General features: G+C 46.4%; 1 long non-coding RNA gene across 1 annotated transcript; it reads left to right on the top strand.

Annotated features, from left to right (window-relative positions):
• The first annotated feature begins 1540 nt into the window (after window positions 1-1540).
• Window positions 1541-4479, top strand: LOC140214343 (uncharacterized). The gene is made up of 2 exons (XR_011891293.1): window positions 1541-1626; window positions 4289-4479. It is a non-coding gene; the product is annotated as an uncharacterized lncRNA (long non-coding RNA).
• Window positions 4480-25589: the final 21110 nt, after the last annotated feature.

Below are 25589 nucleotides of genomic sequence, written 5' to 3'. Positions count from 1 at the left end.
CGTAATTCACGGGTTTTATGAGAGGTAACCGAAGTGAAAATCGTTGGAAAAAGGTCACCGCAACGGCTTTCTATAGGGTTAACATTTTCAGATCTCGAAGGCCATGCTTTTGCTGGCGGCAGATAGCTGAAGCCTGGCTGAAGCGATTCAAATTGAAAATGCGTTATAGAATTTCTTTCTATGCCAAACTATAGCTTACAATATAGACTTATCTGCGGTTCTGTTTGTCTTGCAACAGCTATGCGCAATTAGGCAGCCGCACAAATCCTCAGATGACGCTAGCCGAAGCAACGTTTATAGATAAACGTTGAGCCGAAGCATTGGCTAGCCCCAACCGACCTGTTGGTGGCGCCACCCACCGCCCGGTTTTCAATCCAATCCAATACAGTCAGCCTGTCGCTCTGTTTACGAGTTGGTCGGGCGTGCGAGCTGCGACGATGTGCTTGTTTGATCGTGTGTTTTTGGGTTTGCTGTAACGAAATGTGACTTAGTTCGCGTGCGCATAAGTGCCACAAACAGCTTGTGTCTCGCTGCAAACTCGCCGTGTGCGTGGCGCGCCAACCAAATGTGGACCAACGATGATCATGCCGTGGAGTACGTTCCCTTTGTCTCTGGTTGTCGTGGAAAGTTGGGTGAACGTCGCGAAGAAATAATGCGTATTGTTAGCGTGCCACTGCTCGTCCACTATGCACCGGTATGTCTGCTGGGAGTAACATCGAAGCACCGGCAACTTGGAGGGCGCTTTTCGACCGCGTCGTGCCATTCAAAAGGTGAGTAACCGTACTTGCTAATACACACGTGTTGTGCGTGCTTCTCGGTGTGGGCATAGGGTGCTTTGCGAACGTAGGAAAGAGAACTCCCACGACAACAGTGAAACCTATGCCGATGCTTGCTGGGTGTCAGAGTTTAGTTGCGCGAATTTATTGCCATAAGGCGGAATTGAAAAACTTGATAAGCGTTTTCTTCTGATGAAAAGATTACGTTCGGAAATAATCGTGTTCATCATTCGCGCTTGTGCGTGAGCTCCCGCATTTCTGCTGAAGTCGCACGATAACGACTCATCTACCTCTTGACCGATTCTTACTGCAATGACGTTTCCTCGCTTATAAATGATTCGACGTTGTAGATAATCTCTGCTTTCAAAGTTTTCGATTTACGAGCAGTATTAGGAAAAAAAAAATGTTAGCAATCACAGCGTGCTATTGGTACAGGTTTGTTTTGAAGGGGTGTTGCCATAACTTCGACGTAACTAAACATTACAAGGGATAGTTACTTAAAGTCATGAAAGAAACTCTAGAATCGTTATGTAAACAAACATTCATGTAATGCGCTGCTGCTGCTGCGTGTGGAATTTTGCTTTGTTGCAGGGGTCCCTGTTATCGTGACATTCATCAGTGACTTCGACTTTGTGCTCTGTTGCCACCATGCACCAGTGCAGGCATTGTTTTCGTGACTGTTTTACATGCTCCTTGCATGTGTTCACGATGTGATAGTCTTATTCTGCCACAGCTATAAGTTAACACAGAATTCTCTTTGTAGTGGTGAAGCCATGACCCACAACAGTGTCCACGTAACCCGTGGCCATGGCTGCAGCAGCACGGCGTGTAATCTGGGTGGACATGTCAGGTATGCTTTAAGTGTACGTGTTCACAAAAGTAGGATTTCGGTATCATTAGTGGATAAGTGTATCGACATATTACTTAATGAATCTTGCTAAATAGGCTAAATATTTATGCAACTTTATTCCACTTGCTGCTTAACTGTGTTTGTAGACATTATGCACACGTTATCTTGTTCTGTTAAAACTACACCTCGCATGTCCTGACGTTTAGTATTTTTCTTGCATGAATTGCTTGGCTGCAAGTGCATTTTATTTTTGCCTATTACACAGTATGTTTCTTTTTTATTTTGGTTTTATTTGTTTGGAACGGTTTCTTATGCTGTAGCATATATTTCCCTGTTTTCCTTTCTGCTTATGATACACACATGTGCTGTTTTTGTCCATGTAAGAATTCGAAGTGTAGTGTGCCATATATGTCACAGGTCTAAGCACGCAGTGTGCATACCATTGTTTAACATTGATATTTACAATTATGTCTGTCTTGTTCTCAGAATAACTGTCGCTGGCAAATACACATTTGATGAACTCGAATTTCTTGAAATGAAATAGGAAGGCCAGTATTCATTGTGCTGCAGTTACTTATGTAGTGAGGTGTTTTCTGGTAAGCTTTCTATTTTTTCTCTCACTTTCTTCCTATTCTTTTCTTTGCAAGCTGCCCGTATTCATGCTGGTAGGCATTGTAGCAGTTGTGAGTGCGTCTACTGCAGCAATTTCACAGCTAGTTTGTGCACACTACAGGATGCCAACAGATACCCATCACTGTTTTTGTGCATTTCTGAGAACCAGCTGTGTTCACTCGGCGAAACTTGTAGTGTCCATTTGAATTTGCCAATCAGTTCATGTAACTTTTCAGGACAAAATTTACGCAGCGAGGGAAGGGAGACCATGCAACATGACCTTGGCTAACAACTGACGGTTTAAGTTGTTGGAAGGACTAACAAAAATAGCACTGGATGTGCACTTGTGTTGTGCACCAGTTAATTTGAGAGGTATGGCAGAAGTTGTAATACAAAGGCATAAAATCATGATAAATGGTGTTTGCATAAAAAGAATAAGTAAATAGGCACAGACTAATTCCTATCCCTTGTAATCTACAAAGGAGTCCTTTCTTCATGCATTGATAATGGGGGCTGGCTCACACTTATTGTTATTTATGTGGTGTGCCTGACTGATTTCTCTTGCCAATTTTCAGCCATGGGTGAAAACAGATAAACAATCCTAATCCGGCCTGAAGCCCCATTGCGGATATGTGTGGCCAAGTCGGACGAGCATACTGGTCTTTTGAGTGAAATATGGTGATCTCATAGGTACATATTTAGGCACCAGCCAGTCTGCGCTATGTACATTTGACCACATGTGAAAGGAATACAGTACACTGCCTCTGACAGGTACTGGACAAATGTGGTGCTACCTTTAACCAAGCAAGCCTCGCTTGCCTCCTTGCCTTTCTCGATTCAATTTTCAATTCAATCAGTTCATGTAACTTTTCGGGACAAAATTTGCGCAGCGAGGGAAGGGAGACCATACAACATGACTGTTGTGCATATGCTGCCTAATTTATTTTTGCTGGAAATATATGTGCATTGCAGTCCACAAGTGAACTGACAAAGGCACCCAGGCATTGGAGGCTTGCTTAGTTAAAGATACCCCAAATTTCTCTCGTATCTGTGAGGGGTAATGTAGGCTATTCTTTTGATCACGTGCATATTTGGTCCAATGTACATCGGGCACGCTGACTAGCCGGTGCCTCAGCATGCGCCTAGGAGAGCACCATAATTCACTCAAAGGACCAGTGTTTTCGTCCCATTTGACCATGCATTGACATGGCAAGCTGTGCACTGGATTTAGATTGTTTATCTGTTTTGTTCGCCTATGGCAACCGATTGATACAACAAAATCAGTGAGGAATACCACATCCAAAAGTGGGACGTGTGTCAGTCAACGCTCATTATGATTACATGACAAAGAGGAATACTCTCTAATTACGTGGGATAGCAACCACCATGCTCATTTATTAAATTATTTTTATGTAAGCTTGTTTATCATGCTTCTACGCATTTGTTTTTCAACTTGTGCCCTCCCTCTGAAAGCAGCGCTCGGGTGTAAATGATAAAAATCCCCAGGCATGGTGTGGTGTATTTCTTGAATGGGATGTATGCCATCATTCAGGAGGCCAACACATGCATGACATAGTAGGCTTGGAATGTATGAGAATTGTGCCCGTAGGTGATGCAAATATTCTATAACGACTGGCACTTGGATGTCTCTGGGATGCATTGGGTTGCCCGTACACAAACACTCCTACGCTCATTTCCATGCCAAGTAATTAGTGAGATTTTCTCATTCATGCTAGCAATCCACAGACACTGCTGTCCTTTGTCAAGTGGAAACCGATATAGCTGAAGTAGTTCACGACATGTACACACGCCACAGCTGATCCACGTTGCACATTTGTACAGCCAAGAGCAATTTCTGCTTACTGTAGTTACTGCTGCACCCAAAGGCCACACAGAGGTTCCTCAACAACTTTGTGTCAACCGACACCACATAAATTTTTCGCAAAACTAGCTATAACATCTCCAGATCATTCTGCAGCAAGTGATACAGCGTGTCTTTCTGTGGTCGATTGCCAAGTTTTGTTAATTTTCTGTCCTTTCTACCATGCAGGGTACACGTGCACTTACTTCAGGATGACGACACTCCACCTCAAGAACAGCCTCTCCTCAATGATAAGTAGTGAGATTAAATGAAAGGAAAATATCACATCCGTAACCAGACTGATACTGTGTTTTCCTTTCATTTAACCTCCTTCTGCATTTAAGGAAGCATTGATATGCCCAATAAATGTTTTTGTTAAATATCTTTCGTTGAGTAATGTCTAACATGCAGCGTATGTAGGGCCCATGTACATGTTGTCAAAGGTGCTGCATCTTCGCTGGACATACATGCATGCATACAGGCTGCATCTATCAAGCACCAAAGACAGTCACGCACAGGTAAGATCTTTAAATAAGGTCTGACTGCCATTGGAACACATGAGAAAATGTTACCACACGTGGTGGCCAATTTTATTATAGGACTAATATGAGCACCAGCAGTCTAATGTATAAGCTCATTAGAGCTTCATTAGGAAGACGTTAGAAAGTCACAAGAAAACTGCTTTGGAGCGCACATTAGGAAGACATTTCATACTCACAAGAAAAACACTCGTCAAGAATTCTACAGAAAGACGGTGGCCAATATGTTATAGAACGACATTAGGAATACATCAGAAAATTCCAAAGAAACTCATCAGAAAGTCTAATGGCTGTGATGTCAAAACTCGTCAGGCTTTCTTGTGAAACTCATCTCATATTTTCATAAGGGCTGTACGCTGGCTTACTGTTCATTTTCGCACGGACTAGATGCAAAAGCGCGTGAGCTATGGTGTCTGATGCCTCTAGGACATATATTTATGAAGAATCGTCAGGAGGGAGGCTACTAGGCAGTTAACGCGAATAAAAGGTGTCACACGGACTCGTCAAACACTTTAAAGCCTACGTCGCTGCTCGTTCTGCCCGTTTATATATTGTATTATTTGTATTAAGAGATGCAGGGCCTCCTGGCGGTGACGCGTCGTCGTTGCTATACGGTGGCTTAGTGTTAGTTTTTGCGCGCAGTAGCCTTTCAAAAGCGCGTGAGCTCTAGTTTCTAATGCCTCGAGGACATATATTTATGAAGAATTGTCAGAAGGGAGGCTTCTAGGCAGTTAACGCGAATAAAAGGTTGCAAACAGACTCGTCCAACACTTTAAAGCCTACGTCGCTGCTCGTTCTGCCCTTTTATATATTGTATTCTTAGTATTAAGAGATGCAGGGGCTCCTGGCAGTGACGCGTCGTTGTTGCTATACGCTGGCTTATGTTCAGTTTTGCACGCAGAAGGCTAGTAAAGGCGCTTGATTTATGGTGTCTAACGCCTCCAGGACGTATATTTATGAAGAATGGTCAGAAGGGAGGCTTCTAGGCTGTTAACGGGAATAAAAGGTTGCACACAGACTCGTCCAACACTTTCAAGCTTATTCGCTGCTCCTTCTGCCATATTATATATCCTATTATTAGTATTAAGAAATGCAGGGGCTCCTGGCGGTGACGCGTCGTTGTTGCTATACGCTTGTTAAGTGTTAGTTCTTGCACGCAGTAGGCTAGCAGGGGCTCGTGATCTATGGTGTCTATAGCCTCGACGCCATATATTTATGAAGAATGGTCAGAAGGGAGGCTTCTAGGCAGTTAACGCGAATAGAAGGATACACACAGACTCGTCCAGCACTCTCAGGCCTATTCGCTGCTCATTCTGCCATTTTATATATTGTAATATTACGATTTAGAGAAGCAGGGGCTTCTCGCGGTGACGCGTCGGTGTTGCTATACGCTTGCTTAGTGTTAAAGTTTGCACACAGTAGGCTGGCAAAAGCGCGCGAGCTATGGTGTCTAATGCCTCGAGGACATATAATTATGAAGAATGCTCAGAATGAAGGCTTCTAGGCTGTTAAAGTGAAGAAAAGGTTGCACACAGACTCGTCCAACACTTTCAAGCCTATTCGGTGCTCGTTCTGCCATTTTATATATTGTGGTAATAGTATTCAGAGAAGCAGGGGCTCCTGGCGGTGACGCCTCGTTGTGTCTATACGCTGGATTAGTGTTATTTTTTGCACGCAGTAGGCTGGCAAAAGCACGTGAGCTATGGTGTCTAATGCCTCGAGGACATATATTTATGAAGAATGGTCAGAAGGGAGGCTTCTAGGCAGTGAACACGAATAAAAGGTTCCACACCGACTTGTCCAACACTTTCAAGCCTACTCGCTATCTCGTTCTGCCCTTGTATATATTGCATTATTATTATTAAGAAATGCAGGGGCTCCTGGCAGTGACGCGTCGTTGTCTCTATGCGCTGGCTTAGTGTTAATTTTTGCACGCAGTAGGCTAGCAAAAGCGCGTGAGCTATGGTGTCTGATGCCTCGAGGACATATATTTATGAAGAATCGTCAGAAGGGAGTCTACTAGGCAGTTAACGCGAATAAAAGGTTGCACATGGACTCCTCCAACACTTTCAAGCCTACGACGCTGCTCGTTCTGCCATTTTATATATTGTTATAATAGTATTAAGAGAAGCAGGGGCTCCTGGCGGTGACGCGTCGTTGTTGCTATACGCTGGCTTAGTGTTAGGCTTTGCATGCAGTGGGCTAGCAAAAGCGCGTGAGCTATGGTGTCTAAAGCCTGGACGATGTATATTTATTTAGAATGGTCAGAAGGGAGGCTTTTGGGCAGTTAACGCGAAAAAAAGGTTGCACGCAGACTCGTCCCACACTTTCAAGCTTATTCGCTGCTCGTTCTGCCCTTTTTTTATTTATTTATTACATACTGCCAACTGCCTCTTGGCAGTCGAGGCAGGAGTGAGTGTATACAAAGTTGGCACTGCAAGTCAAGATAAAAAAACTTGGGTTACAAGGAACCATAAAAAAAGTGCTTAAAGATACAGACTATTGCGTTGGGAAAGGGAGCATGTACAAAATTACAAAAATAGGAAAATGGTGATTCTCAAACGAACACGCTTCATTGCAAAGATTGTACGGCACACACAAATGAATCAACAGAGGACATACAAGCGACTTCTTGCGGTAGAGCATTCCACTCTGCTATAGTTCGAGGGAAAAACGAGAAGCGATAAGCATTAGTTTTAGTCGGTGGCATCACCATCGTGTTACTTTGCTTGTGTCTGGTTTCTCTTGTTTTATTGAAATTGATGTATATGTCGGGATCCATTTTTGTTTGTTTATTAACGATATTAAACAAAGTTTGTAGGCGATGCAGTTTACGCCGAAATTCAAGCGATGGGAGGCCAGACCGTGTTCTGAGATCAGTGATCGAGACACGTCTATTATAAATATTATAAATAAATCTAATGGCTTTCTTTTGCACGCTTTCAATGTTGTTGACACCGATCTTTGTGTGGGGATCCCAGACAGCATCGGCATATTCAAGCAGTGGTCTAATGAGTGTCGTGTAGGCAGCGAGTTTAGTCCTACTAGTGCAGTGTTTAAGCCGGTGTTTAATTAGCCATAGCTTCCTTAGCGACGCCGAAACGACGTATTGGACATGAGCGTTCCAGGTTAACTTCGAGTCAATAACTACACCCAGATACTTAAATTTGTCAACCGTCCTATTTGCTACATTATTGATTTTATATGTACAAATTGATGGTGCTTTCTTTCTTGTAATCATCATTTGAGTACATTTTGAGGCAAATAAGTTCATGCGCCAGGATTGACACCAGTTATCGATTGCATTAAGGTAATCCTGTATAGCAGTCTGATTATGGGGTGATTGAATGTTGTGGTACAAATTACAATCATCAGCGAAGAACCGGCATCGTACCGGGGAATCAAAGGACAAGTCATTCAGATAAATCAAAAAGAGAAGAGGCCCAAGTACTGAACCTTGCGGTACACCGGAAAGTACGGGAGCAGGTGAAGAAAATGAGTTTCCTATACGGACATATTGTCTTCGATTAGTTAAATATGAGTCAAGCCAGCGAAAAATTTGTTCATTTTTCAGCCGCCATTGTAGCTTGAGCTTTAGTCTTTGGTGACAAACACGGTCAAATACTTTCTGAAAATCAAGAAAAAGCACATCTATTTGCCCGCCGCAGTCCAGCGCTGCCATGACTTCATTCGTAATATCTAGAAGCTGAGTAACTGTAGATAGGCCACGCCGAAATCCATGCTCTTTTTCCGAAAAGAAATTATTGTTTTCCAGAAAGCTGTTCAGGTGCTTAAAAACATAGTTCTCCATCACCTTACTAGCGGTGCAGAGAAGGGAGACAGGTCTGTAATTAGTAATACTGAGTTTATCTCCGGACTTATGAATGGGAATTGTCTTTGCTGCTTTCCAATCGTTAGGAAGGACACCTTGCTTTAGACTTTCGTTAAATATTATGTACAGATACTTTGCGCACCACACCGCATATCTACAAAGAAAATTATTTGGTATGTCATCAGGACCAGCAGATTTCTTTATATCTATGTTTAATAGGGACGAAATAATACCTTCTTCGGAAACAAAGAGGTCCGGAAGTTCGCAGCCAGAACCTGAAAATTCTAGGCTATCGTCTTCAGTACCGCGTAGAAATACCGAAGCAAAGTACTCGTTGAAGGCTTCAGCAATATTCTGGTTGTCACTGGTCTCGGTATCATTCGACATAATTTTGGTGACCGGGTTCTTTTTCTCGGTTATGTGCATCCAAAACTTTCTTGGGGCATTAGATAAAAAATAGTGTAGTTTAACATTAAATAAATGGTACTTTGAGTCTTTTATTTTTTTCCTAAGTTCGGTACGCATTGACGGTAGCACAGAACGATCGACACAACTATTGGGGCGTGACAAGCCTTTCAAGCGGCGCTTTAGCTGCAGTATGTCCCGAGTGATCCAAGGGTCATTGCGGGCCATTCTCTTGCGTTTTGTTGGAATGTACCTGTGCATACATTCCCGCACTGCGTCCTTAAAATGCAACCATAAATCATTGACACAGGTTACACCTTGATTTGATTTTTTGAGAAAAATGTCGAAATCTTCCTCTAAGTAGTCGAGTAGACTTTCATCAGCAGCTCTTCCAAAATCCAAGACTTCTTTGTCTGGACAACGGATAATATTTTGCTGTAGATTGCTTTTAAGCCGAATCGCTTCATGATCTGATATGCCTGGTAAAACTTCTACAGTAAATCCTGTTTCACTGACTGCTTCAGAGATAAGAACAAGGTCGAGGATAGTTTTTGAGCTTGAAGTAACACGTGTAGGTATTCCTACTACTTGTTTTAGATTAAAATAAAACGCCAAATCAAGTAGCATTTCAGCATGTTGACAAGAATGCCGAACACAGAGATCGTCCCAGTTTATCATCGGTAGATTAAAGTCCCCGCCTAAAATGATATGATTATAGTGTTTACTGTGGACGTAAAGAAAATCATGCAGCGATTCCAAAATTGAGATATCTGCATTCGGAGGCCTGTATACTACACCAATAAGAACCTTACATTTGAAATACGGCACTACAATCCAAACCATTTCAGCAGAAGTATTGTGTGGAATGGATGTGAATGGGATGCCATTCTTTATTATGGTCGCGACACCACCCCCTCCAGAGCCACGGTCGCGGCGAATTATGTTGTATGAGCTGGGTATTATGTCAGAGTCAGGGATAGCATCATGAAGCCATGTTTCTGTAAGAAGTGTGATGTCAGTATTGTAACTAAGAAGTAGGCTCTCAAGGTCATCAGACTTGTTCACAACGCTCCGGGCGTTAACATTTAAAACAGTTTGCGGACTGAAGACGTGGGGTAACTCTAACAAATGTGCTTTAGTCTTACTTTCGTGCTGTTTTTGACTGGAATTACACCGGTTATGTCAATTTGCTGCTGAGGGAACTGCCCTGTCCAATGCCTCATGCCATCTGAATGTATTGTCATTGATTCTAACCTTATCGAAGGATAGAAATACTTTGTCGCCTCTGTTTCGGTTCTCTTTTGTCCAGGTCCAAAGCTTTTTTCATTTTTTTTCATTTCATTTTCTTTTTATTTCTACTCTTGCCATACAACTTATCAGACACTGACTGAACCCATAGCCAGAGGCTAGTGTGGGGTTCAGAAACAAAAATACACGATGGCAATGGCACAACACTTGTGTAAAATAGAAAGCCCAAAATCACGGCGAAAGACCAAAGTACACTATACAATGAGGAGAAAAAAATATAATATGCATTTTACAGGAGAATGAATAAAGATCTGTAATGAACAACACTGTACAACAAACACAAACCGCGAACGACTGTCACATAGATCAAATAAGGCTCAAAAAGTATGTTCTTAATGCTTTATTTGTTTCGTGGGACTGTTTTATTTCTGGGGGTAAAGCATTCCAAACCTTGGCTGCTGAAAACTGCAGCAATCTTTCACTGTAGATGTTTTTATTCGGTGGCAGATTAAAGTTACTATGTGTGAGGTTTCTCGTCAGTCGAGAAGGACAGCGAAACAGGGAGGCATTGAAAGGTTGATTATATTTTACTATGTTATTTACACACAGCGCTATCTTTAAAGACCGCAAAAGATCAAAAGGAAGGATATTTATTAACTGGAAAATTGGTTTACTTGGTTCAGTATACTTGCTTTGTGTTATAATTCGGATAGCCCGTTTTTGTAATCGCCGGATAGGATCAAGGTAAGTGTTGTATGTTAAACCCCATGATTCTACACAGTATGTTAGATGACTGTTAATAAGGGCAACATAAAGGGGACGCAGTGTATGTGTGTTAAAACAATTACGGGCCTGTAATAAGGCATAACAGCCAGAAGACAACTTTGAACAGATGGTGCTAATCTGATTTTTCCAGTGAAGATGTTCATCTAGAATGACACCAAGATACTTAAATGAGCGTGTTCGCTCTAATGAGTTGTGTACTTATTGATTGGACTCTAGGAGAGGTCCTCTGAGATGCCGTATGGAGTGTTCTTCAAAGCTTTACACTCTTTCAGTATTTTTAATTTGTCTCGGTAGTCTACTAGCCTGAATATTATGGGGCGGAATTTGTCGTCCCTAGGCTTCCCTATTCGATGAGCTCGCTCAATTGAAACATTTGGAACATTTAGTACGCTCTCAAGGACTTTTGTCGAAACCTCTCGTTCCAAAGATTGGTGTGCTTCTTCCTTCGGTTCCGGTAGACCATACAGTATTAAAGTGTTCCTTCGGCTTCGGTTTTCGAGGTCATCTACTTTTAACAGAAGGCTGTCAACGGTTTTCTGCAGGTCGTCTACCTTGACTGTGTAGGTCTTAACAGTAGTCGAAATATCCTCTACTTTTCGGTCAATGGAAGCTAACTTATCAATACTTTCATCTAGACGCCGGTTTGATATGGCCACACCTTCCTTAAGTTCTCGCAAGTCGTCCATAATTTTTTGCAGCATGATTTCGGTAGAGGGGCCAGGATTCAATTCAACTTCCCCGCAGGAAGCTAGTAAGTCCACAAAACAATGGTACACATTATTTAACGCATCTATAAACGGCCGTGGGCACGGCAAGAGCAAGACACACATCGTCACTACTATAGCCTGAATCATGGCAGTAGTCTCTCACCTGTATTAGGAACAAAAACGGATTCCTTAGGCGCATGGTTCCAAAGCTCTCGCCGCGCCCACTGGTCGATTGCAACTCTTGAGTTCTTTTTATACTCTCCGATAGCTGGGACGTAGCGGATGGTGGCGCTAGATGTCGGTCCAAGTGCATCGTCCAGCGGCGCAGGCCCGGCATGTCGTCAGCGGAAAAGCCTGTCGATGTATGGCGCTGGTGGCCGCGCCATTCCGTCACATTCCATGCAGCTGGATCGGACTCTGTAGCTGAGGCTGCATCGCTGTAGCTGATGCAAATCAGGGCCTGTATTAGGAAAAAAACGGATTCTTTAGGCGCTTGGTTTCAAAGCCCTCGCCGCGCCCACTATATTATATATTGTAATATTAGTATTAAGAGAAGCAGGGGTTGCTGCCGCTGACGTGTCGTTGTTGCTATACGCTGGCTTAGTGTTCATTTTTGCAAGCAGCAGGCTAGCGAAAGTGCGTCAGCTATGGTGTCTAATGCCTCGAGGACTTATATTTATGAGGAATAGTCAGAAGGGAGGCTTCTAGGCAGTTAACGCGAATTAAAGATTGCACACGGACTCGTCCAATACTTTAACGCCTACGTCGCTGCTCGTTCTGCTCTTTTATATATTGCATTATTATTAGTAAGAAATGCAGGGGCTCCTGGCGGTGACGCGTCGTTGTCTCTATACGCTGGCTTAGTGTTAATTTTTGCACGCAGTAGGCTGGCAAAAGCGCGTGAGCTATGGTGCCTAACCCTCGACGACATCTATTTATGAAGAATGGTCAGAGGGAAGGCTTCTAGGCAGTTAACGCGAATTAAAGGTTGCACACGGACTCGTCCAACTCTTTCAAGCCTCTTCGCTGCTCGTTCTGCCCTTTTATATATTCTATTATTAGTATTAAGAAATTCAGGGGCTCCTGGCGGTGACGCGTCGTTGTTGCTATACGCTGGCTTAGTGTTAATTTTTGCACGCAGTAGGCTTACAGGGGCTCGTGAGCAATGGTGTCTAAAGTCTCGAGGACATATATTTATGAAGAATGGTCACAAGGGAGGCTTCTAGGCTGTTAACGCGATTAAAAGCTTGCACACAGACTCTTCCAGCACTTTCAAGCCGATTCGCTGCTCCGTTCTGTCCTTTTATATATTGTAATAATAGTATTAAGAGGAGCAGAAGTTGCATGTGGTGACGCTTCGCTGTTGCTTTACGCTGGCTTAGTGGGAGTTATTGCACGCAGTAGGCTAGCAAAAGCGCTTGAGCTATGGTGTCTAATGCCTCCAGGACATATATTTATGAAAAATCGTCAGAAGGGAGGCTTCTGCGCAGTTAACGCGAATAAAAGGATGAAAACAGACTCGCCCAACACTTTCAAGCCTACTCGCTGCTCGTTCTGCCCTTTTATAATGTATTGTTAGTATTAAGAAATGCAGAGGCTCCTGGCGGTGTCGCGTCATTGTTGATATACGATGGCTTAGTGTTTATTTTTGCACGCACTCGGCTAGCAGGGGCTCGTGAAGTATGGTGTCTAATGCCTTGACGACATATATTTATGAAGAATGGTCAGAAGGGAGGCTTCTAGGCAGTTAACGCGAATAACAGCTTGCACACAGACTCGTCCAAAACTCTCAAGCCTATTCGCTGCTCGTTCTGCCATTTTATATATTGTATTAATAGTAATTAGAGAAGCAGGGGCTGCTGGCGATGACGCGTCGTTGTTGCTATACGCTGGCTTAGTGTGAGATTTTGCACGAAGTAGGCTAGCAGGGGCTCGGGAGCTATGATGTCTAATACCTCGAGTACATATATTTATGAAGAATGGTCAGAAGGGAGGCTTCTAGGCAGTTAACGCGAATAAATATTTGCAGACCGACTCGTCCATCACTGTCAAGCCTATTAGCTGCTCGTTCTGCCATATTATATATTGTATTATTAGTATTAAGAGAAGCAAGGGCTCCGGGCGGTGACGCTTCGTTTTTGCTATACGCTGACTTAGTGTTAATTTTTGTACGCAGTAGGCTAGCACAAGCGCGTGAGCTATGGTGTCTAATTCCTCGAGGACATATATTTAAGAAGAATGGTCAGAAGGGAGGCTTCTAGGCCGTTAACGCGAATAAAAGGTTGCACACAGACTTGTCCAACACTTTCAAGCCTACGTCGCTGCTCGTTCTCCCCTTTTATATTTTGTATTATTAGTAATAAGGGATGCAGGGGCTCCTGGCGTTGACGCGCCGTTGTTGCTATACGCTGGTTTAGTGTGTTTTTGCCCGCAGTAGGCTAGCAGGGGCTCGTGAGCTATGGTATCTTACGCCTCGAAGACATATATTTATGAAGAATGGTCAGAAGGGAGGCTTCTAGGCGGTTAACGCGAATAAAACTTGCACACAGACTCGTCCAACACTTTCAAGCCTATTCGCTGCTCCATTCTGCCCTTTAATATATTGTATTATTAGTATTAGGAGAAGCAGGTACTCCAGGCGGTGACACGTCGTTGTTGCTATACGCTGGCTTAGTGTGAGTTTTTGCACGCAGTAGGCTTGCAGGGGCTCGTGAGCAATGGTGTCTAAAGCCTCGAGGACGTATATTTACGAAAAATGGGCAGAAGGGAGGCTACTAGGGAGTTAACCCGAATAAAAGCTTGCACACAGACTCGTCCAAAACTCTCAAGCCTATTCGCTGCACGTTCTGCCATTTTATATATTGTATTAATAGTATTAAGAGAAGAAGAGGCTGCTGGCGATGACGCGTCATTGTTGCTATACGCTGGCTTAGTGGGAGTTATTGCACGCAGTAGGCTAGCAAAAGCGCGTGAGCTATGGTGTCTAATGCCTCGAGGGTATATATTTATGAAGAATGGTCAAAAGGGAGGTTTCTACGTAGTTAACGCGAATAAAAGGTTGCAAACAGACTCGCCTAACACTTTCAAGCCTACTCGCTGCTCGTTCTGCCCTTTTATATTGTATTATAATTATGAAGAAATGCAGGGGCTCCTGGCGGTGTCGCGTCGTTGTTAATATACGCTGGCTTAGTGTTAATTTTTGCACGCAGTAGGCTAGGAAAAGCACCTGAGCTATGGTGCCTAATGCCTCGAGGACATATAGTTATGAAGAATGGCCAGAAGGGAGGCTTCTAGGCAGTTAACGCGAATAAAAGGTTGCACACAGACTCGTCCAACACTATCAAACCAATTCGCTGCTCGTTCTGCCATATTATATATTGTATTAATGGTATTAAGAGAAGCAAGGGCTCCTGGCGGTGACGCGTCGTTGTTGCTATACGCTGGCTTAGTGTTAATTTTTGCACGCAGTAGGCTAGCAAAAGCGCGTGAGCTATGGTGTCTAATGCCTCGAGGATATATATTTAAGAGGAATGGTCAGAAGGGAGGCTTCTAGGCAGTTAACACGAATCAAAGGTTGCACCCAGACTCGCCCAAAACTTTCAAGCCTACTCGCTGCTCGTTCTGCCCTTTTATATAGTATTATAAGTATTTAGAAATTCAGGGGCTCCTGGTGGTGTCGCGTCGTTGTTGCTATACGCTGGTTTAGTGTGTTTTTGCCCGCAGTAGGCTAGCAGGGGCTCGTGAGCTATGGTGTCTAAAGCCTCGAGGACGTATATTTATGAAGAATGGTCAGAAGGGAGGCTACTAGGCAGTTAACCCGAATAAAAGCTTGCACACAGACTCGTCCAAAACTCTAAAGCCTATTCGCTGGTCGTTCTGCCATTTTATATATTGTATTAATAGTATTAAGAGAAGCAGGGGCTGCTGGCGATGACGCGTCGTTGTTGCTATACGCTGGCTTAGTGTGAGATTTTCACGAAGTAGGCTAGCAGGGGCTCGGGAGCTATGGTGTCTAATGCCTCGAGTACATATATTTATGAAGAATGGTCAGAAGGGAGGCTTCTAGGCAGTTAACGCGAATCAAAGGTTGCAGACAGACCCGCCCAAAACTTTCAAGCCTACTCGCTGTTCGTTCTGCCCTTTTAAAATATATTATTAGTATTTAGAAATTCAGGGGCTCCTGGCGGTGTCGCGTCGTTGTTGCTATACGCTGGTTCAGTGTGAGTTTTTGCCCGCTGTAGGCAAGCAGGGGCTCGTGAGCTATGGTGTCTAATGCCTCGACGACATATATTTATGAAGAATGGTCAGAAAGGAGGCTTTTAGGCAGTTAACGCGAATAAAAGCTTGCACAGGGACTCGTCCAACACTTTCAAGCCTATTCGCTGCTCCATTCTGCCCTTTATTATATTGTATTATTAGTATTAGGAGAAGCACATACTCCAGGCGGTGACACGTCGTTGTTGCTATACGCTGGCTTAGTGTAAGATTTTGCACGCAGTAAGCTTGCAGGGGCTCGTGAGCAATGGTGTCTAAAGCCTCGAGGACGTATATTTATGAAGAATGGTCAGAAGGGAGGCTTCTAGGCTGTTAACGCGAATAAAAGCTTCCACACAGACTCGTCCAACACTTTCAAGCCGATTCGCTGCTCCGTTTTGCCCTTTTATATATTTTAATAATAGTATTAGGAGAAGAAGAAGTTGCTGGTGGTTACGCGTCGCTGTTGCTTTACGCTGGCTTAGTGGGAGTTATCGCACGCAGTAGGCTAGCAAAGGCGCTTGAGCTATGGTGTCTAATGCCTCGAGGACATATATTTATGAAAAATCGTCAGAAGGGAGGCTTCTGCGCAGTTAACGCGAATAAAAGGATGAAAACAGACTCGCCCAACACTTTCAAGCCTACTCGCTGCTCGTTCTGCCCTTTTATAATGTATTATTAGTATTAAGAAATGCAGGGGCTCCTGGCGGTGTCGCGTCGTTGTTGATATACGATGGCTTAGTGTTTCTTTTTGCACGCAGTAGGCTAGCAGGGGCTCGTGAGGTATGGTGACTAATGCCTTGACGACATATATTTATGAAGAATGGTCAGAAGGGAGGCGTCTAGGCAGTTAACGCGAATAAAAGCTTGCACACAGACTCGTCCAACAATTTCAAGCCTATTCGCTGCTCCATTCTGCCCTTTTATATATTGTAATATGAGTATTAAGAGAACCAGGGGTTCCTGGTGGTGACGCGTCGCTGTTGCTATACGCTGGTTTAGTGTGAGTTTTTCCCCGCAGTAGGCTAGCAGGGGCTCGTGAGCTATGGTGTCTTACGCCTCGAAGAGATATATTTATGAAGAATGGTCAGAAGGGAGGCTTCTAGGCAGTTAACGCGAATAAAAGCTTCCACACAGACTCGTCCAAAACTCTCAAGCCTATTCGCTGCTCGTTCTGCCATTTTATATATTGTAATAATAATATTAAGAGAAGCAGGGGCTGCTGGCGATGACGCGTCGTTGTTGCTATACGCTGGCTTAGTGTGAGATTTTGCACGAAGTAGGCTAGCAGGGGCTTGGGAGCTATGGTGTCTAATGCCGCGAGTACATATATTTATGAAGAATGGTCAGAAGAGAGGCTTCTAGGCAGTTAACGCGAATAAAAGCTTGCACACAGACTCGTCCAACACTTTCAAGCCTATTCGCTGCTCCATTCTGCCAGTTTATATTGACACGTATACTTATCTTTATCGGGCAACCACGCTTCGCAGCCTAACAAATGTAATCGCACAGCGTGGGACGCGCCTGTATGTATCCGAAGTTTCTGGAATGTTATCGATGCATCTATCCACTGTCTGTTGTCGCCGAACGTTATGTAATCTGATTTCATCACCTGGCGCAAATTGTGTAGAACTTTGTGGAAGGCACGCGGGTCGGAACGATTAGTCTGGAATATTCGACGACTGCTCCATAAAAGCCGACGCGCTTGACCCGCTGATCAGATTTTCGACGATCGCCGACTGTATTCGCCGCTATCGTTGTGCTCTAAGTGTAGCCTGTTTTGTGGGCACAGGTTCGCCCAATAAAAGATAGTTTTGTCTTTCACAGTACTGCTACTGTGTTCTTTAACGTCACTACCACGTGACATCTGGTGGACGTGCTTTTGGTCCATGTACCGGACGCCCCCGACAAGCCGTGATCCAAGCCCGGACCGTAAAGAGAGCACCAACGTAGTCACGGACCATCGAGTAAGCCGCCGTGAGAAGACCAAGAAGATTGTGGCCAAGACAACCCCAATGGCAGCCCCAGCGTCCCCCATTGTGCTGCAGCAGCCCAGGGAACCACCGACGTTCCGCGGTTCCACATTTGAGGACCCGGAAAGCTGGCTGGAAACGTATGAGAGGGTCGCTACGTTTAACAGCTGGGCAAGCGACGACAAGCTGCGACATGTCTATTTCGCATTAGAGGACGCCGCCAGGACGTGGTTCGCGAATCGAGAAGCCACCTTGACGACGAGGGACCTGTTCCGAAGCGGCTTCCTGCAAACATTTACAAGCATCGTCCGAAAAGAGCGAGCCCAAGCTCTACTGGAGACCAGAGCGCAGCTGCCGATTGAGACGATTGCGATCTTCACTGAGGAAATGACCCGTCTGTTCCGCCACGCCGACCCGGAAATGTCAGAGGAGAAGAAAGTCCGCCTACTGATGCGTGGTGTGAAGGAGGAACTTTTTGCCGGAATGGTAAGAAGCCCACCGAAGACCGTCGACGAGTTCCTTCGTGAGGCGACGAACATTGAGAAGACACTTAAATTGCGAAACCGGCAATTCGACCGCCGCACCAACGCTACAAACTATGCCGGAGTTCAATCACTGGCCTCCGAAGACCTGCGCGAGGCTATCAGGGCAGTCGTACGAGAGGAGCTTCAGAAGATCTTCTCTTCATCGCAACCTCAAGTGGCCTCAATCGCCGAAGTTGTCAAAGAAGAAGTCCAGCGATCGCTCGGAGTTTCCAAGGTACAATCACAGTCAGCGCAGCCCCAGCCATAAGCGAGGACCTACGCCGCAGTCGCCCGCCGTCAAGGTCCCCCTCCACGACCGCGCAAGGGCCCTGTAACGCCGCAATGCCGCCTACCACTGCCGCCGCCGCCAGCACGCCCACCCGTCGCCCAGCGCAGCTACCCGAGGAAGACAGACGTTTGGCGCGCTCCTGACCACCGCCCGCTCTGCTACCACTGCGGGGAAGCGGGTCACGTCTACCGCCGATGCCCATACCGGGAGATGGGACTGCGAGGTATCGCCGTTAACGCGCCGCGGCCACAGATTGGCGAACGACCTCGCGATATCGCCGACTATCTCGCCGCTACTCAGTGGAGATCTCGACGTCCGTCGCGTTCGCCGTCACCAGGCCTCTACCTGTCGCCGCAGCGCCGACCATACACTGGCCCAGCCTGGGGCCGGTCCGTCAGCCCATATCCGGAAAACTAAAAGCAGCAACCGATGGAGGTGCAGTTGCTGTTCGTCGAACTGACGAAGATCCTCCGCCGCCGACGAAGACGACGAAGCAACCATCTCGACGACCTAATGACGACACGCCGCCGTCCCAACGAAGTCAGGAAGCCAAGGCTACACCGACGAAAGACGACCAAACGACGCGACGTTCAAGCTTCAGTTCAACACGACGCAACCGTGATCCGACGCCAAGACCCAACTGCAACGCCAGACAAAGAACCACCGACCTCGACGTGCTTCTCGACGGCCACGCAGTCACTGCCTTAGTCGACACAGGGGCTGATTACTCTGTCTTGAGTGGACACATCGCCGCCCAGTTGAAGAAAGTTAAGACTACGTGGGAAGGCCCTCAAATTCGAACCGCCGGAGGACACCTCATAACGCCGACGGGAATGTGCACGGCAAGAATTACCATTCACGACCGAACTTACCCTGTCACCTTCGTTATCCTCCAACCGGGGTCGCGAGACGTCATTCTGGTATGGACTTCCTCAACCAACACGGTGCAGTCATCGACCTGAAGTCGAAGTCAATAACTCTGTCGGAAGACCATGCGATACCGTCGGAGAACCCGCGTAGTCACCACGCCTTGAGTGTGCTCGAAGATCAAGTGAGCATCCCGCCTCGCCCAGCATTGTTATTTCGGTCGGCATCGAAACACCCGCTGACGTAGAAGGTGTCATCGAAGGCGACCAACGTCTACTGCTAGACCGTGAAATTTGCGTCGCAAGAGGGATCGCTCGACTGCACGGAGGAAACACGAAAGTGTTGCTGACAAACTTCAGCCAGGAGTTCAAGCACATCAACATGGGCACGACGATCGCATACATCGAGGAAATTCTGGAAAACAGCAATGCGTTTGTCCTCTCGGATTCCGCCGCATCTACCCCGAGGACCATGGTTGCCGAACCAGACTACGACATTAATCCAAGTCTCCCCGTGATTAAGCAACAGCAGCTCAGAAGTCTGCTCCGGCGATACAAAGGCTGCTTTTCGACGTCATCGAGGATTCGACAAACACCAGTCGCCAAGCATCGCATAATTACCGAGGAGTACGCTCGACCACTTCGCCAGAGCCCTTACCGAGTTTCGCCGCGAGAACGTGAAGCTATAAGAGAACAAGTCGACGAAATGCTGCGCGACGACATCATCTAGCCGTCGAAAAGCCCGTGGGCATCTCCTGTTGTGCTGGTGAAGAAAAAGGACGGAACCCTTTGTTTCTGCGTCGATTATCGTCGTCTGAACAAGATCACGAAGAAGGACGTATACCCTCTCCCACGGATAGACGACGCATTGGATCGGCTCTGCAACGCTAAATACTTTTCCTCGATGGACCTCAAGTCTGGCTATTGGCAAATAGAAGTCGACGAAAGAGATCGTGAAAAGACCGCCTTCATCACCCCAGACGGCCTCTACGAGTTCAAGGTTATGCCATTTGGACTGTGCTCGGCGCCTGCAACGTTCCAGTGCGTGATGGACACGGTTTTAGCAGGATTGAAGTGGCAGACCTGTCTCGTTTACTTGGATGACGTCGTTGTATTCGCCGAAAGTTTTGACGATCACCTTAGGCGGCTTGCCACAGTACTAGAGGCCAGTAAGTCATCAAGGCTCACTCTGAAGCCAGAAAAGTGCCGCTTCGCTTACGATGAGCTTGTATTCCTAGGCCACGTCATCAGCAAATCGGGAGCACGCCCCGACCCGCAGAAAACAGCTGCCATCGCAAAGTTCCCGCAGTCCACCGACAATAAGGTAGTGCGTAGATTTCTTGGCATGTGTGCCTACTACAGGCGATTTGTCAAGGACTTTTCACGCATCGCTGAGCCGCTGACACAGCTAACTAAATGTGACATCGAGTTCAAGTGGGAAACGCCACAGGCCGACGCATTTCAAGAACTCAAACGACGCATGCAGTCGCCGCCCGTACTTGCGCACTTCGACGACCATGCCGATACCGAAATACACACTGACGCCCATAGCCTAGGCCTCGGCGCCGTCCTAGTCCAGAGAAAAGATGGACATGAACACGTGATAGCTTACGCTAGCCGATCATTGTCAAAAGCAGAAGGCAATTATTCTACAACCGAAAAGGACTGCCTCGCCATCGTTTGGGCCACAGCGAAATTTCGCCCTTACCTATATGGCAGGCCATTCAAGGTGGTCAGCGATCATCACGCGTTGTGTTGGCTAGCTAACCTAAAAGACCCTTCAGGACGGCTGGCACGGTGGAGCCTCAGGCTACAAGAATACGACACTGTAACCTACAAGTCCGGACGAAAACACTCAGATGCCGATTGCCTATCCCGCGCCCCCATTGACCCGCCGCCGCAAGATGACGAGGATGACGACGCCTAACTTGGAATAATAAGCGCGGAAGACTTCACCGAACAGCAACGAGGAGACTCGGAGCTAAAAGCCCTAATCGAGTATTTGGAAGGGCACACCGACGTTGTCCCAAGGGCATTTAAGCGTGGATTATCTTCGTTCACGCTTCAAAACAACCTTCTCGTGAAGAAGAACTTCTCACCAGTCCGCGCCAACTACCTTCTTGTCGTTCCGTCGGCGCTACGTCCAGAAGTACTGCACGTCCTACATGACGATCCGACCACTGGGCACCTCGGTTTCTCCCGGACGCTATCGAGGATACAAGAAAGGTATTACTGGCCGCGCCTAACCGCCGATGTCGCCCGTTACGTCAAGACATGCCGCGACTGTCAGCGATGCAAGACACCACCGACAAGACCAGCGGGATTACTACAGCCGATCCAGCCTCCTTACCGACCTTTTCAGCAGATCGGGATGGACTTGTTGGGACCGTTTCCGACATCAGCTTCCGGAAATAAGTGGATTGTCGTGGCGACGGACTATCTCACCCGCTTCGCTGAAACTAAAGCTATACCGAAAGGCAGCGCAGCCGAAGTGGCTAAATTTTTCGTCGAGAACATCCTGCTGCGACATGGCGCCCCAGAAGTCCTCATCACCGACAGAGGAACGGCCTTTACAGCGGAGCTCACTCAAGCCATTCTGAACTACAGTCAGACAAGGCACAGGAGGAAAACGGCCTACCACCCGCAGACGAATGGTCTTACGGAGCGGCTGAATAAGACCCTCGCCGACATGCTAGCGATGTACGTCGACGTCGAACACAAGACGTGGGATGCCGTCCTGCCGTACGTAACATTCGCGTACAACACAGCGGTGCAAGAAACAACACAGATCACGCCGTTCTAGTTGGTTTACGGCAGGAACCCGACGACGACGCTCGACGCCATGTTGCCGCACGTCACTGACGAAGAGAATCTTGACGTCGCTACCTATCTCCAGCGCGCCGAAGAAGCCCGACAACTCGCCCGCCTACGGATCAAAAACCAGCAGCGTACCGACAGCCGACACTACAACCTCCGACGACGCTTCGTCGAGTACCAGCCCGGCGACCGTGTTTGGGTATGGACCCCGATACGCCGACGAGGACTGAGTGAGAAACTGCTGCGACGCTATTTCGGACCCTACAAGGTCATCCGACGTATTGGCGCACTGGACTATGAGGTCGTGCCAGACGGCATTTCGCATTCACAGCGGCGCCGCGCACGACCTGAAGTAGTCCACGTGGTGCGCCTTAAACCGTTTTACGGACGCTAACGAACTTCCCTTATTTTGTTGTTTTCTTTGCTACAAATGCTTATTTATTACTTTCGCAGCATCGGGTCGATGCTTTTTAAGAGGGGGGTATTGACACGTATACTTATCTTTATCGGGCAACCACGCTTCGCAGCCTAACAAATGTAATCGCACAGCGTGGGACGCGATGCTTCTATCCACTGTCTGTTGTCGCCGAACGTTATGTTATCTGATTTCATCACCTGACGCGAATGGTGTAGAACTTTGTGGAAGGCACGCGGGTCGGAACGATTAGTCTGGAACATTCGATGACTGCTCCATAAAAGCCGACGCGCTTCACCCGCTGATCAGATTTTCGACGATCGCCGACTGTATTCGCCGCTATCGTTGTGCTGTAAGTGTAGCCTGTTTTGTGGGCACAGGTTCGCCCAATAAAAGATAGTTTTGTCATTCACAGTACTGCTACTGTGTTCTTTAACGTCACTACCACGTGACAATATAGTGTATTAATAGTATTAAGAGAAGCAGGCGTTCCTGGTTGTGGCGCGTCGCTGTTGCGATACGCTGGCTTAGTGTGACTTATTACACGCAGCAGGCTAGCAAAAGCACGTGAGCTATTGTGTCTAATGCCTAGAGGACATATATTTACGAAGAATGGTCACAAGGGAGGCTTCTACGCAGCTAACGCGAATAAAAGGTTGCACACAGACTCACCGAACACTTTCAAGCCTACTCGCTGCTCCGTTCTGCCCTGTTATATATGTAATATTAGTATTAGGAGATGCAGGTGCTCCTGGCGGTGACGCGTCGTTGTTGCTATACGCTGGCTTAGTGTGAGTTTTTGCACGCAGTAGGCTAGCAGTGGCTCATTAGCTATGGTGTTTAATGGCTCTAGGACATATATTTATGAAAAAAGGGCAGAAGGGAGGCTTCTAGGCAGTTAAGGCGAATAAAACCTTGCACACAGACTCGTCCAACACTTTCAAGCCTATTCGCTGCTCCATTCTGCCAGTTTATATATTGTAGTAACAGTACACTCTAAGAAAAATCCCGGGGAAAACGGGAGTAACTGGGCCGTTAGTCCTAAAAAGGGCGCTTTCGTCCCTCAAAGGACCTAGTGCATGAATGTGCGTGCCGTGTGCAAATTTCGGAGAGTAAGTGTTTAGTCCATGGTCGGAAAGAGAGCAATGGGAGGACGAACGGCAACAGTTACTCCCCAAGAACTTCGCTGTTTTCGTACGTGTCATGGAGCGATGCGGCTAAAACGGTATTGTCTATAAATCGCGAATGGTTCGAAGTTCGTGCATTGTCTATTGAACTACATGCAAAGCAGCACCTTGCCTCTTCGTGAGAAAATTGCGTGAAACTTGAACGCTGGAACGTGAAGAGCCATGCCCTTCGTGCGCACACCATAAGTGGGTGATACACATTAAACGCGCAAGTCATTGATAGACGGCTAGATTTTCTTGGTCAATAGTACCTAAGTTCCTTCCGTTCCAAGGAGGTTGCGAACTGAAGCGATCTGTAGCTCAAACGGGACACGCTAAGAGACAGAGGAATTGGTCTTCTCTGTCGTCTTCGGCGCCCCGTTTGAGCTCGCTACACGTATACATTGCATAGTGCCTCAGTTTAAATCACCCTAAGAATACTCGTGCTGATTTCTATCCGCAGTCACTTATGGTTGCAAGTACACTCAACGTTATGGTCTCACTGCATAGCTTTCACAAAGTGCAGAGTCGCTTTGCGTTCCCATGCTTAACCATGTCTAAATATCCCGCCCTGCAACCCGGCGGCGTGGCGGATAGGTTAGAGTGCCTGACTTATGAGCGAGAGTATGCGAGTTCGAATCCTGCTCGCGGACACGTTTTATTTTTTTTTTCAGCTCATTAATTTTTTTAGGGTATAAATGCCTAATTTCATTAATTCCACCTTTCCGGAGCATTGGAACGAATTACCGTTACTCCCTTGAGGAGCATCGGACAAGGGTAACTGTTAGTCCTCGAAGGAGTAAACGCATGGAGAGTAACAGTTCATCCCATTTCAGTTAGTCCCCAAAAGGACTAATGGTTGTGGCAAATCAGTTAGTCCCCAAAAGGACTAACCTCCCGACCCCTGTTAGTCCTTTTTTTCTTAGAGTGTATTAAGAGAAGCAGGGGTTGCTGGGTGTGACACGTTGCTGTTGCTATACGCTGGCTTAGCTTGAGTTTTTGCACGCATTAGACAAGCAGGGGCTCGTGAACTATGGTGTCTAATGCCTCGAGGACATATATTTATGAAGAATGGTCAGAAGGGAGGCTTCTAGGCAGTTAACGCAAATAAAACGTTGCACACGGACTCTTCCAACACTTTCAAACCTACGTCACTGCTCGTTCTGCCCGTTTATATATTGTATTATTAGTATTAGGAGATGCAGGTGCTCCTGGCGGGGACGCGTCGTTGTTGCTATACGCTGGCCTACTGTGAGTTTTTGCACTCAGTAGGCTAGCAGGGGCTCGTGACCTATGGTGTCTAATGCCTCGAGGACATATATTTATGAACAATGGTCAGAAGGGAGGCTTCTAGGCAGTTAACGCGAATAAAAGCTTGCACACAGACTCGTCCAAAACTTTCAAGCCTATTCGCTGCTCCATTCTGCCCTTTTATATATTGTAATAATGGTATTAGGAGAAGCAGGGGTTCCTGACGGTGACGCGTCGTTGTTGCTATACGCTGGCTTAGTGTGAGTTTTTGCACGCAGTAGGCTAGCAGGGGCTCATTAGCTATGATGTTTAATGCCTCTAGGACATATATTTATGAAAAAAAGGTCAGAAGGGAGGCTTCTAGGCAGTTAACGCGAATAAAACCTTGCACCCAGACTCGTACAACACTTTCAAGCCT

Source organism: Dermacentor andersoni, unplaced genomic scaffold (assembly GCF_023375885.2).
Source record: "Dermacentor andersoni unplaced genomic scaffold, qqDerAnde1_hic_scaffold ctg00000039.1, whole genome shotgun sequence".
Classification (NCBI taxonomy): Eukaryota; Metazoa; Arthropoda; class Arachnida; order Ixodida; family Ixodidae; genus Dermacentor; species Dermacentor andersoni.
Note: the sequence above shows the minus strand (reverse complement) of the source record. Positions and strands in the feature narration are given on the sequence as shown.